General features: G+C 41.8%; 1 pseudogene; it reads right to left on the reverse strand.

Annotated features, from left to right (window-relative positions):
* Nucleotides 1-3,110: 3,110 nt before the first annotated feature.
* On the reverse strand, nucleotides 3,111-3,575 carry LOC146855886 (eukaryotic translation initiation factor 5A-1 pseudogene; annotated as a pseudogene).
* Between the last annotated feature and the right edge of the window lie 9,125 nt (nucleotides 3,576-12,700).

The following is a 12,700-nucleotide window of genomic DNA, read 5'->3' on the forward strand; positions in this document are numbered from 1 at the left end:
TGTTTTGTGTTCTTATCACAGTTCTGTCTGGTCGTTGTGAAAGTTGTGGAGTGGTGTTGTTGCGGCTTTTGGCACGGTAATGCCTACTCTGCATCTCATTAACAATAGTTGCGGGGGTTATCAGTGGTTATGTTTTTTGCGGCTGCTATCGCGGGTAAACTGGTGATGTGGGCTGTTTGCACCGGCTTGTGAATGGGGAGGTAAATTTATCACAACTTTGGCTGCGCTAAAGTGCCGTTAAATCGGAGATAGATCCTTGTGAATATCCCCCTTAGTGTCTCCAACCCCCGCTTTATTTAAAACCATGAGATAAAATCAGTGATGATCAAACAGTATTTAAACCCCGGGATTCGACCATTGATGAGGAGATGTGTTCATGCTAGGATTATTGCCAAATGTCTTACCAGGTTAGCAAGCCAACTACTCTCAGTCAGAGAACTCATTTCAGAAACTGTGCAGAAGGTGTCCTTCACCAAGAGCACATATTTTGTTACTCTGAGAAAGAATAGCTGAAGCCAGCTATTCAAAGGTATGATGTGAAATCCATCCTAAGAAACTCAAAAGGCAGGTTTTCTAATTAACACTTTACCTAAGATTAACCATAGTGCTTAAAAATAGCTTTAGGTTGTCAGAAACTCATTAAAATGTTAGAAATGTTACCAAAATTACTTTATATAGGTGTTGGTGTGCGTAAGTATGTTTGTAAAAATATTTCATATTAGTAATTTTCTACATTATTTTCTAAACATTGTATTGGTTAAAATATTAATATTTCTGACAAGATGAGGCATCTCTTTGGCTTTCTTCACATTCAAAATAATAATGAGCAAAAGTTTTTTTTTTCTTGGGAAGAAATCATTGTTAAAATACGGTGTCTTTCAAGAAGAGCATGGAGAGCCTGTTGATGGTGTTGTCCTGCTACTTGTGCTGGATATTCATCAACATGTTAATCAGGCTGTTCATGATTATCTTTATATTGTTGCCGCATAGGCATACGTCTACAAATGGGAATGTGATGTAACCTTGGTAGTATTTATTGAAAGGGGTGACTTGGGAAAGTAATGCGTTGTGGCACAATTGTTTGAAAAGCACACATCGCCTGTCTCTGAAAATTATAAATGGTGGGATATAACATCCTATGAAGATATTCTAACATACTGTAGACGTCTAATATTTTTATTTTTTATTTTCCGTCTGATGACAAAGGCCTCGAGTAAAAAATCTGTAGATTTCCCTGCCCCCCATTTGTGCCATTCTGTACCTGGAATGCAGCATACACTGAGCAATCCGACTGCCTGCCTAGATCCAAAGCAAGCTTGGACACCATTAAGGTTACAAAATGTAGCCAACAAATTTGGCATAGAATACAACAGAGGTCATACAGTTTGTTGCACACAGCCATCAGACTTTTGGGGGAAGGGGCCAGGGAACTGGGAATGGGCAAACTAACTGGCATTTTTAAATCACTTGAGTGTATTTGCAGGCCACGAATTACACCGAGGTGCCGATTACGATACTGGAAAAACCGGGTACGAACCGTCGGTCGGAGCATTTTCTCCGTCCGACTCGTACCCGGTTGTATAACTGTACAAACATGGAAGTACGATTCGCACGGAAACACCATTTCCGTGCGAATCGTAAAAAACACCGTCCGACGAAAATATACATACGAATGTGATCCGAGAATGCTCCGACGTGACGTCGGGATGCTGTCAGGCAGCGTTTCATGATCCAGGAAGTACGATTCGAACCGACAGCAGTCCGGACGGCAATATTTTCACGGCACCCAAAAAGTGCCCGGTACGCGCCGTACCCCCCCAGCCCCCGTGAGTATGCGCTGAACCCCCCTGTGCATGTACACCCGTGTGCGTTTGAGTACGCGTAGCGCTGGGGGTACGCACCGTACATACACGGGTGGGGGTACGACTCGAATGTACACGGGTGTACATACACAGGGGGGTTCGACACGTACATGGGTGTACATGCACGGGGGGTTCGACACGTACACGGGTGTACATACACGGGTGGGGGTACGACTCGAACGTACACGGGTGTACATGCATGGGGGGGTTCGACACATACACGGGTGTACATACACGGGGGGGTTCGACACGTACACGGGTGTACATACACGGGGGGTTCGACACTTACACGGGTGTACATACAGGGGGGGTTCGACACGTACACGGGTGTACATACACGGGGGGTTTGGCGCGTACTCACGGGGGCTGGGGGGAGGGTTTGGCGCGTATGCGGGCACATGTCTCCATGGTTGCTATAGGAGTTCGGTGCGGACGGTGTTTTTTCCATACGGTTGTAACATCGGACGCACGGGATGGATCGTAATTCCGCGGTCGGACTTCACTTTTCACATTTGTACGGTAAATCGTCCGGGGACGTGTCGGACACATTTTCCGACCCGAGGACGTGTGGGGAATAATTCCCAATGCGATTCGTATGGACTTTTTCCCATGCGAATCGTGATTGGCAATTTGTACGGCACTTGTACGATTCGTACGGTAAAAAGACCGGATACGAGTCGTACGGGAATTTTTTTACCGGATCGTAATCGGCACCTAAATATTTTAATCCAAATTAAATTAGAAATCAGTTTTGTAGTCGATACATTCCATATGTTATCCTTCTTCGTTACATATTAGAGACTTCCTGCCAACAATCTTAGTACAATTGTTTAAATAATACAAATGTAAACATTGTTTAGCTAAAGTTACCTTCTGTCTCAGGTGCCATTTATCATTTTAAAACTAAAAGCCCAATACTCTGATCTATTCATGTGAACAAGTACATTATAATCCGGAAAATACTGTAAAACATCCATGAATGACACTTGATCTGGTTTCTTGGACCAACAAGCTGACACCTATAGGAATAGTGAAGTTACAACAACTTTCAAGATTTCATAATAAATTAAAACCTCCGTGATTTCGAAACTGCCAATTAATCTGCAACACTATTCAAGAATCCAGCTCTATTTCGAAACAATCCAAAAGGAAAAGAGGTTGTTTGTGAAGGCCATAGCTTTGGTGACAATCTAAAGTAAATTCTTTAGATCCTTTTTCTGGACTGGGATGTTGACTCAAAGTAGGTGATTATTTGGTCATGGCCTTGATAGCAACAGTACATTCCTCCTGCATGGTGCACAGGACAGAGACCATGATCTCTTCTCTTGCCTCGTATCTTGACTCAATCTCCTTTCCAAGGTCACCTTCTGGTACCTTCAGATCGTCACGAACATTACTGGTATCAGTAGGAAGAGACAGGCTATTGTCACACATACCAAGAGGTAGGTAGTCTTGTCTTTTGATATTTGGAACATCCATATTGTGAGTGGAAGGGCAGATATCTTCATATGTCTTACCACTGAATATACCAATGCCAACCAGGTGAACCTTGGCATGTCCGTGCTAGCCAGTTTGGGAAGTTGACATTTCAACGATCTTGCAGGGACGTCCCTTCAGCACCACAAACCCATTTTTGCGAAGTGCTGAGCACTGCATAGGGAAAGTGGTGGAAGCCCCAGCATCTCCAGTGGTGAAGTCAATTTCATCAGCCATGGCGCGGAGTTTGTACCTGTACTTCCAACAATAAATGTTGTTTGGCAATGCTTTAAATGAAAGTAAAAGCTTTTTTCAAATATTCAAAAAGTAAACATTTTCAAAGATATATACAAATGTAAAACATTTTAGATTGTATCAAATCATTTTTTCATTGTTTTATCTACTTTTGAAACGTACCTCCTGCTCTGGGGAGGTTTTAAATTTAGGTGATAATTCACCATGAGGAAAAGGTTTCATCCCAACTTGTTAATAAGTTTTACTGCAAATGAAAACCACATGTGATTTTTTCCTTTTTTTCTTTTTTTTTTGTATGCAATTTTACCTCGTAAAATCGCATACAGAAAAAATGTATTCATAGCGAGCAAAATTAATACATAAATACATGAAGTAATGGCATTCTGTCTGACTCGAACAGAATACTATGAAAGTATCATTATTCTGGGATAATGTATTATTAAAATTTTAAACTATAATAATAGGTAAACCACAGGCAAGTTTTTAAATATTTTTTTTATTTTTTAGAGAATGTGCAGAGAATGGTAAAAATGAAAATGAGATGTGCCGAAATGCTGGCGACAAAGACTACTAAATCTACAAATTGTCTGAAAGACAAAAGGTGAAGGATTCATAGAAAGAGAATTGACCTTAAAGCTTACAGGTCTCTGAGCAGCTCAAAATGTTGGACTTCATATATATGTCATATTTTTCAGGGACATTAGGATGTCTATTTGCATTTAGGACTCCTTAGTGGGTGTGCATGTGCTGTAAAGGACATTATTTAACATGAAAGCTACAGGTTTGATTCTAACAGGGCTGATTTAGCCGTTCAACTGCCTGAGGGTGTTAATGTTTGACATTTTAACTGGTATGATATTTACACATATAAGTGACTAAAGAATCTAAGAGGGTACTTGAAGTTTGGTGGACGAGATACATCTATTTAGTGCCAGATGAACTGCCTTGTCCCTGCTGGTAGTGACATTGTTGGCTCAGCTGGTGGAACTCTTTCTCTAATGACCCAACAGACCAACAAAATCCTGCTTTAGGAGTTTCTTTTTGGAAAATAAAAATGTTTCCTGAGTGAACGCATGAAACATAGTTGTCTCTCAGCAAACCTTTAATGACTTCAGAGGAGAGGTCCTTTGAAGGCATAGAGATCTCTGCCAAGACGACGTAGATCTCTAAATAAGGTGGTCTCTGGACTACAAGGGGAACAGAAGTTATTCCCTCCGTTTTCCTTTTGTTGGTGTGCCACTGCTTAACTCTTAATCGGGCCCCAAACTCATGTTGTATTCTATAATGCATCAAAATTAAATCTTAATTTAGAAAGTCTAGCAGTTGAGAAGCTGATTTCTTGAAGCTCCTTTGAAAAATGTGACGAAAACAAGGCCAGCTTAGCTATATTACTGCCTTTGTGAAACAGTTGGTATTGACAGTAAAATATTGGATAGGAACTCAGCCACAGTGAAATAATGGTGCCCAACTCACAAAGGAAAATATAAAAGTAGGGATGGAGCCCTATGAAGCTTTCTGGATGTACTTTTATGATTTCAATTTCAGTGTAATAGTAGGCTCACAATGTCACTTTATGCACACTTTTCCAGGTGTACTATTGGACCTGCTTTTTAGGCTGCCTACTGCCCCTGCACAAGATTGTACATACTATACAAATCCACAGCATGAGAATGGCAACCAAAGAAGCAACATAAAGAAAATCCACTACGCCCCCACTAAGCCTGGTGGTGATCTGTTCTCTTCTCATTTTGGAAGAGAGGTATATCTCTGATCATTTCTGGGGTGAAAAGGGTTGGATTTTAGTTATGAATGCCCACAAACATACAAGTCTGTGGGTGTCCACTGACCTACAAGGCTAACCACACCTTGTTTCGGTCCACATCCAACCCATTGAGAAGATTGACTACTGTGTATTTCGCCAAATTTGTGGCAGACAAATTTGCAGCAGTTATACTACTTAAGCCTCTTGGGTTTACATTAGTGGATTTCCGGCTGGCGTAAAGTTAGCCATTCTCATTTGCAAACATAGGTGTACAACTGCAAATACATAGAGTGCAAGGATTTGAAAATGCTTGAAATATCATTCAATACTAGCCATATGCAACTAAACTGCCAAAGCCTCATCTGTATTTTATATTGTCCGGTTCAGAAACCTAAATCCTGCTTTAAAGAGGTGTGGTAATAGGGCTTCCATCAAAAAAATGACAGACGTCTAATTCGCTCACTGCTGCATTCATCCAATACATTCACATGGTGATAATAAATAATATTGATGTTTTTAACATCATTTTCAATTAGATAGTGGTTAAAAATATAGCTTTTTAACATTTTAATATATTAATGTTTATCCGCTCACTGCTGCATTCATCCAATACATTTACATGGTGATAATAAACAATATTGATGTTTTTAACATCATTTTCAATTAGATAGTGGTGAAAAATATAGCTTTTTAATAATTTGAATTTGTATTAGTTGGAATTTTCATTTTATGTTATACTATTGTTTATACAAACGTTTATTTAAAATATAGCTTGTAATTTAAGTTATCTAAAATGTTTGATTTAATATTTTATAGTAATTTATAGTGCCATAGCGGGTTGTTGGGTTTATAGGGGGATATGGTGGGAAGTTAACTAGTTAATACAAATTATGAATGATTTAATCGATTTTATTTAATTATGTGATTGATATTTATGATGCAAATTATGCAATAGGGTGGGAAGTTAATTATGTAATAATTATTCATCAATTACTTATTAATTTTTAATTTAACATTTAATTGATTTTAATTATGTAATTTTTAGAATACTTCTTTATTTTACTTATATGTTAGCTGCAGGTTACTAGGTTTGCAAGGGTCTGGGGGAAGTAATTAAGTATGTCATAGAAAATGTTGTGACTGATGTAATATGTGGGGCAACTACCAGTGCATGGCGAGGGCGTGAGTTATAGTTTTCTTAGGGCACGAGTTATAGTTAGATGAGACAACTTTACTTATAACTGCTGAATTTCTACCCCTGCAGGCAGCTAACCCATGCTGTGCACATTCAGTTCTTTGGTCAACTCTCCGGATGATGTCAACCCAAAGCTATGCACATGCATGGTGGGTGGTTGGCTGCAGGGCTGCAGCCAACTCCACGTAAAAGTGGAGGGGGACACTCAACCCGCCTCGCGGGTCGATTTCTGGCCCTGGGAACCCCATCTCTGGGGGTTCAGCCATATTAATAAGGGGGAGAGGGGCACGCAGCTGCAAATTTAATTAATAATTGGAGAGGGGGGGACATACGGTACTCATCCCAGGGCTAATTTTCGCCCTGGTGTCCACATATCCCGGGGCCAGCCTTAATATGAAGGTGGAGGGGGGCCCCATCTCCAGCTGGACTGGTCATTGTTCCCACCAGCAGGGAGCATCTATAAATGCTGCTCCCTGTGAGTGGGAGCAATTTTTTCATCTGTTTCCTTGCCTGCTTCACAGCGGGCAAGGAAACAGATAAAAAGACCGCGCTAAGGGGCAGCTGAATTTTTCATGCTCCCGCCACCTTGGAGAGGACTTAGTATTTGCTCTTGCTTAGTGGGAGCTTTGAAATTGCTCCTGCCAAGCGAGAGCAAACACAGGTCTTCCTGCCCACCAGTGCTGAAAGGGAAACGGTTATGTCCTTGGGGTGGGCACCCTGAGACACAGCTGGTGCTGGCCCTGGAGGATTTGGTACCCAGAGCCCTTAATGGCTCCATAAGGGGACCCCTACCTTTTTGTGCATGGATGAGCCATGGAGTCCCTGGGGCCAAAAACGACCCTGGTATGGGGGCTGTGTGGCCCACCTTCCCATTTTTTGGAAACAGCCAGTTCGGGGCGAGTGGATATCCCGGTCCTGAAACTGGCCTGGGAGGGGTACTGCACAGCCCCTCTCCCCATTTTCAATTTTGGCTACCCAGATGAAATTGAATTCCTAGACATTAAGATAAAAGCATGTAATTATAAACTGGAGAGTAAGCTTTTCCGTAAGAAAACTGCGGGGAACAGTTTATTACATGCAGGCAGCTGCCATCCCAGAAATCTGATCAAAAGCATACTCTGTGAAGAACTACTCAGAGCAAGTAGAAATTGCAGTTTGGAAGAAGGATTTAAGAATGAAATGGTAGAGATGAGACAAAGGTTCAGTGAAAGAGGATACTCTTCTAAAGTGATTGACCAGGTGTGTAAAAGAGTGATAGAGATGAAAAGGGAAGATCTATTAATACCAAAAGTTAAGAAAGGAGGAACAACCAGTCAGATTTATAATTGAATTTAGCACCCAGGCCTGAGAGGTTAAGAAAAGTCTCAATAGATTTTTGCAAGTTCTAAAATCAGATGAGATCTTCTCTAAATCCTTGAATGAGAATCCGCAAGTCACCTTTAGGAGGTGCATATCATTAAAAAATGTTTTATGTAGCAATTTGGTGCAGAGAAAGAAGAGATGAGTAACATACAAGGGTTTTATGTTTGAGGAAAATGTACGGCCTAAAAACATAGGGGGTCATTATGATAGCAGACGGACAGCCACCGCCAGCCATGCAGTGGCGATCTGTCTGTCATCAAACGTGGATTGACCGCCAGCCAGACTAGGATGGCGGGCAGATCCACACTGCGACCATGGTGGACGCAAAGACAGTCTGCCATGGGACCGCCACAGGCAATCATACCGATTGCCCGGAGGAGCACTCTTCATCTATAAACCATAAATCCGTAAATCCACCACATTATGATGCAGGCTTTGCTCCAGTCTTTCCATGACGGCGTTTTAAAACAGGCAAACGAACGTTATGTATGCATACTGAGCTTAACTGAACACAAGGATACCCAAGGTAATCTAGTTGCAGGCTACTCTTACAGGATTCAAATTGGCTCTAAACTATCCCAAATGTATAGTTAGTTGCTCCTCCATGTTCAGGCCTAGCGGAGCTTTGGTCTGTAGATCAACTATAAATCTGGATTCCAATCTGCGTACCTTGAGCTCTCTGTTTCCACCACGTTCATGGGAGGGAACATGATCCAAACAGTAGAATCTCAACAGATTCCTATCACTTTGATGGAATCGGGCAAAATGTCTTACCACAGTATATGAGATATCTTTCTTCTCAATGGCCCTTGCATATTTGAGTATTCTACGTTTGGTAGGATGGATAGTACTGCCCATGTATCGCATGTTACATGGACAGACTAAACAGTAAACACAGAAAGGTTTAGTGCAGGTTAAAAATGTATTAATAGCCTTGTGGTGTATGTTTCCAGGAATTTCATAAATTGGTGTTTTAGGGCTATTCCTACAAACCTTGCATTTTGAGCAAGGAAAACGTCCTGTCAGACTACTCATTCTTGGAGTAAAGGGAATACTTTCAAAGTGGCTCTGAACAAGTTTATCCTTGAGGGACCGACAGCGTCTGTAAGTGGTTTTTGGGTGATCTGGTAAGCTTTTTCCGATTACCACATCAGATTTAAGCATGTGCCAGTTACGTAAGAGAATCTGCCTCAGTGCATCTGAGTCTTTTTAAAATGTATTGATGAATCTAAATGTCTCCACTGACTCTTGATTAGGGTGTTTTCTGTCCCTAAGAAGGCATTGTATAGGGATTATCTCTATTCTGGCCAAAGTTTTCTGTAGTAGTTGAGGAGAATAACGTTGCACTTTAAATCTCTCTATGGCACCCTCCGCTTCCTGCTTGAAATCACATTCTCTGGTGCAGTTTCTCTTAAGTCGTAAGAGTTCCCCATAGGGAATACTGTTCTTTAGGGATTTTGGGTGATTACTATGAGCCTCAAGAATCGAATTCCCAGCTGTCATTTTTCTGAACAGGGAGGTGCAAATCTGTCCATCTCTGATAAAAACTTTTAGATCCGGAAATGCTACTTCAGTTTCGCTAATATGCCCACTGAAGTGTAGATTAACTGTGTTCCTACTGAATTCCTGCATACATTTCTCTGCCTCAACTTGTGGGCCCTTCCAAAGGATGAAAAGGTTGTCTATGTACCTGTACCATTCAATGATAGACGATACCCAATGATTGTTGCTCTTGTCCCAGGCCACCTGCTTCTCCCACCAGCCCACGAACAAGTTTGCGTAGCTGGGGGCGAAGCAGGTACCCATTGCCGTGCCTTTGACTTGTCTATAATGTTGTTTATGGAACAAAAAAAATGTATTCGTGAGACAGAATAGGAGAAACTCAATTAGCATTCCATTGTGGTCTGTGAACTTTCGGGATCTCCCTCTCAAGAAGTATCGAACAGCATGAATACCATTGGAATGATTAATCTATGTATATAAGCTTGTTACATCAAGCACCATCCTTAACATGTTGGATTCTCAGGTTGTTTTGGAAATTGTTCTAATTAAGTCCTTTGTGTCATGAATATAAGATGGTAGTATTTTCACAAAATCAGCCAAAAAGTAATCAATATATTGTGACATAGATTCGGTCCGACTTCCCTTTGATGATATGATCGGACGACCAGGTGGTTTGTTTGGATCTTTGTGTATCTTGGGAAGGTGATAAAACGTAGATATCAACGGATGAGGAAAAGATAAAAATTTGAATTCATCCATGTTAATCATTCCCTTGTCTTTCCATTTTTGAATCATTGTATGGCACTCATGAATACTGGCATTGTTTTCTTCTTTGGTGATTTGTACATAGCATGTGCTATCCGATAGTTGTCGTAGTGCCTCTTTACAATAAAAGTTTTTTGTCATCAGCACAATGTTCCCGCCTTTGTCTGACGGTTTGCACACAATGTTTGGATCTTTTTCGAATTTGCTCCAGCACTCTTTTTTGTTCCAGTGTTAGATTTGTATTACTGTGATTCATTTTGCCAGATTTCTGCTGTCTTAATTTAGCAAGATCATTTTTTACAGTTTCTTCGAACACGTCAATAGCATCAAAGGTTATAATGGGTATGAAGGTAGACTTCGGTCTAAACTTAGTTTTTACTGTTTTTTGTGCATTCCCAATACTCTCAATTATGGGAATAGAAGCAACACCTTCTTCTGTGATGTTGGGATCAGATTGACATTCCAATAATTGCAATGTTGTCAGATCATCTCCAGTTAAAATATCTGTTGTCATCACTGAGCCTGTAGTTGTACTGGCCCCTATTTCGTGTCCTTGTAGGCCTTTAATCTTGAAAAACATATGGAGTTTCAACTTCCTAGTAAAGAGATATAGGTCTATACGTGTTTGCGTATACTCAAAACATGGAGTTGGACAAAATGTGAGTCCTTTTTTCAAAATTGTTTCCCAGTTTTGGTCATTTTTTTTCTGTCAGGTTGATGATTGTCAGATCTTCCACTTGATTTATTTCCTTGATCCTCTCTTGCTTAATGTCTGCAAGGCCATGCCTTGATTTGAGCTTGTTGAAGCCCCCCGTCCCGTATTTCTTGTGTTCTTTGACGTGCCTGTTCCGGGGGTTTGTCTCTCCCTCTCCTTTGCCAGGACTGTCTCATGAGTTGGAACTCCTTGTGAAAAAGGGATCTCACCAGGAGTTGTGCTTGGGGGTCGGTGCTGTTCTCGCCAGATTGCTCATTGTCAGTGGTTCGGTCTGATTCTGAGGTTTCTCTTTGCTCCACAGTTCTTCGATTTATGTCACTTCTCAAGGCTCTACATGGTGCTTCACATTTGCGGGCAAATGTCAGAATCCTGCCCTGCTCATGGTCATGAGCATCCCTGTTGAATTTGGTGTGTTTCCGCTGTTTTAGTTTTGCCTCATAAGCTAAAAGGCGTACCTTCATTGCCTCTCTTAGTTCTTCTCTAGTTTTAGCATCTTGATCTTGCATAATTAAATTTCCTGTACAGCTATTTCTTTTAAACATTTATGTTATGTTATGTTAGCCGGATTTGTATAGCGCACAGCTGCCCCAGCAAAGGGGCGTCCCGGCGCTTAAAGCAAGAAATCGGCGTACAGGCAACCCAATAGGCAGGCAAAGACAAAGCTAAGCATTCACAGAAAACAGGAAGGTCTTGATGGCCTTCCTAAAAATCAGAAGGTCATCTAAGGCCCGGACATGTACAGGAAGTGAATTCCAAAGCTTGGCAGCAAGCACACTGAAAGAGCGGCCGCCTGCCCTAACCTTATTAAAACGTGGGACTGAGACCAAGTGGAGCCCAGAAGATCTTACAGTACGCGAAGGTACATACGGTACAATAAGATGTTCCAAAATCTGAGGGGAAGAAAATTTCAAAATTTTGAACGAGAGGCAAAGAGATTTAAACTTGATCCTTTGGGATACAGGAAGCCAATGAAGTCCATAGATAGTTTTTCTGGCCGAGCAAAAGCTCAGCAGGCCGACCAGAGCCCTGGCGGCCGCATTTTGGACACGCTGGAGTCTACAGATTTCAGCCTGATTAACACCAAGTAGAAGAGAATTCGCGTAATCCAACCGAGACAGAATAGTAGCTTGTACAATAAGCTGTCTGGTAGGGGCATCAACAAATTTGAAAGTAGGTCTAAGCCTACGAAGAGTACCAAAGCAGGTAGCAGCGATTTTCTTGGTGTGGGGAACAAAGCTGAGTTTGGAATCCAACCAAATGCCTAGGTTCTTTACCTCAGTGACCGGAAGAGGGGTAGGGCCAAGCTCAGAAGGCCACCAGCGATCGCCCCAAAGATGGCTCTGCTTACCAATAATAAGCACCTCCGTTTTTTTAGCGTTCAGTTGTAAACAATTTTCAGTCAACCAACAGGCCACTGATCTAATTCCCTCACAAAACTTTGTGGCCTCTATATCAGAAGCCCCACTTATGGCAACCGCTAGCTGAGTGTCGTCAGCATAAGACACCATGGTCAGGTTACAACGCTTGACGACCGCAGCCAGCGGCTGGACATAGATATTAAAAAGTGTGGGGCTCAGGGCCGACCCTGCGGAACACCCTGAGTGATGGAATAGGGCTTCGACTGATAAGGTGGGGTAGCAACTCTGAAGGTAGGACCAGATAGAAACGATCGAAACCATTCAAGTGCCGCGTGCTCGACACCAATCTCAGTCAAACGCTGTAGTAGGATTGCGTGGGAGACGGTGTCGAACGCGGCACTGAGGTCTAAGAGCACAAGGGCTACCGTTTCGCCTGAGTCCGCCAAT

This window comes from Triturus cristatus, chromosome 4_1, assembly GCF_964204655.1.
Source record: "Triturus cristatus chromosome 4_1, aTriCri1.1, whole genome shotgun sequence".
Taxonomy (NCBI): domain Eukaryota; kingdom Metazoa; phylum Chordata; class Amphibia; order Caudata; family Salamandridae; genus Triturus; species Triturus cristatus.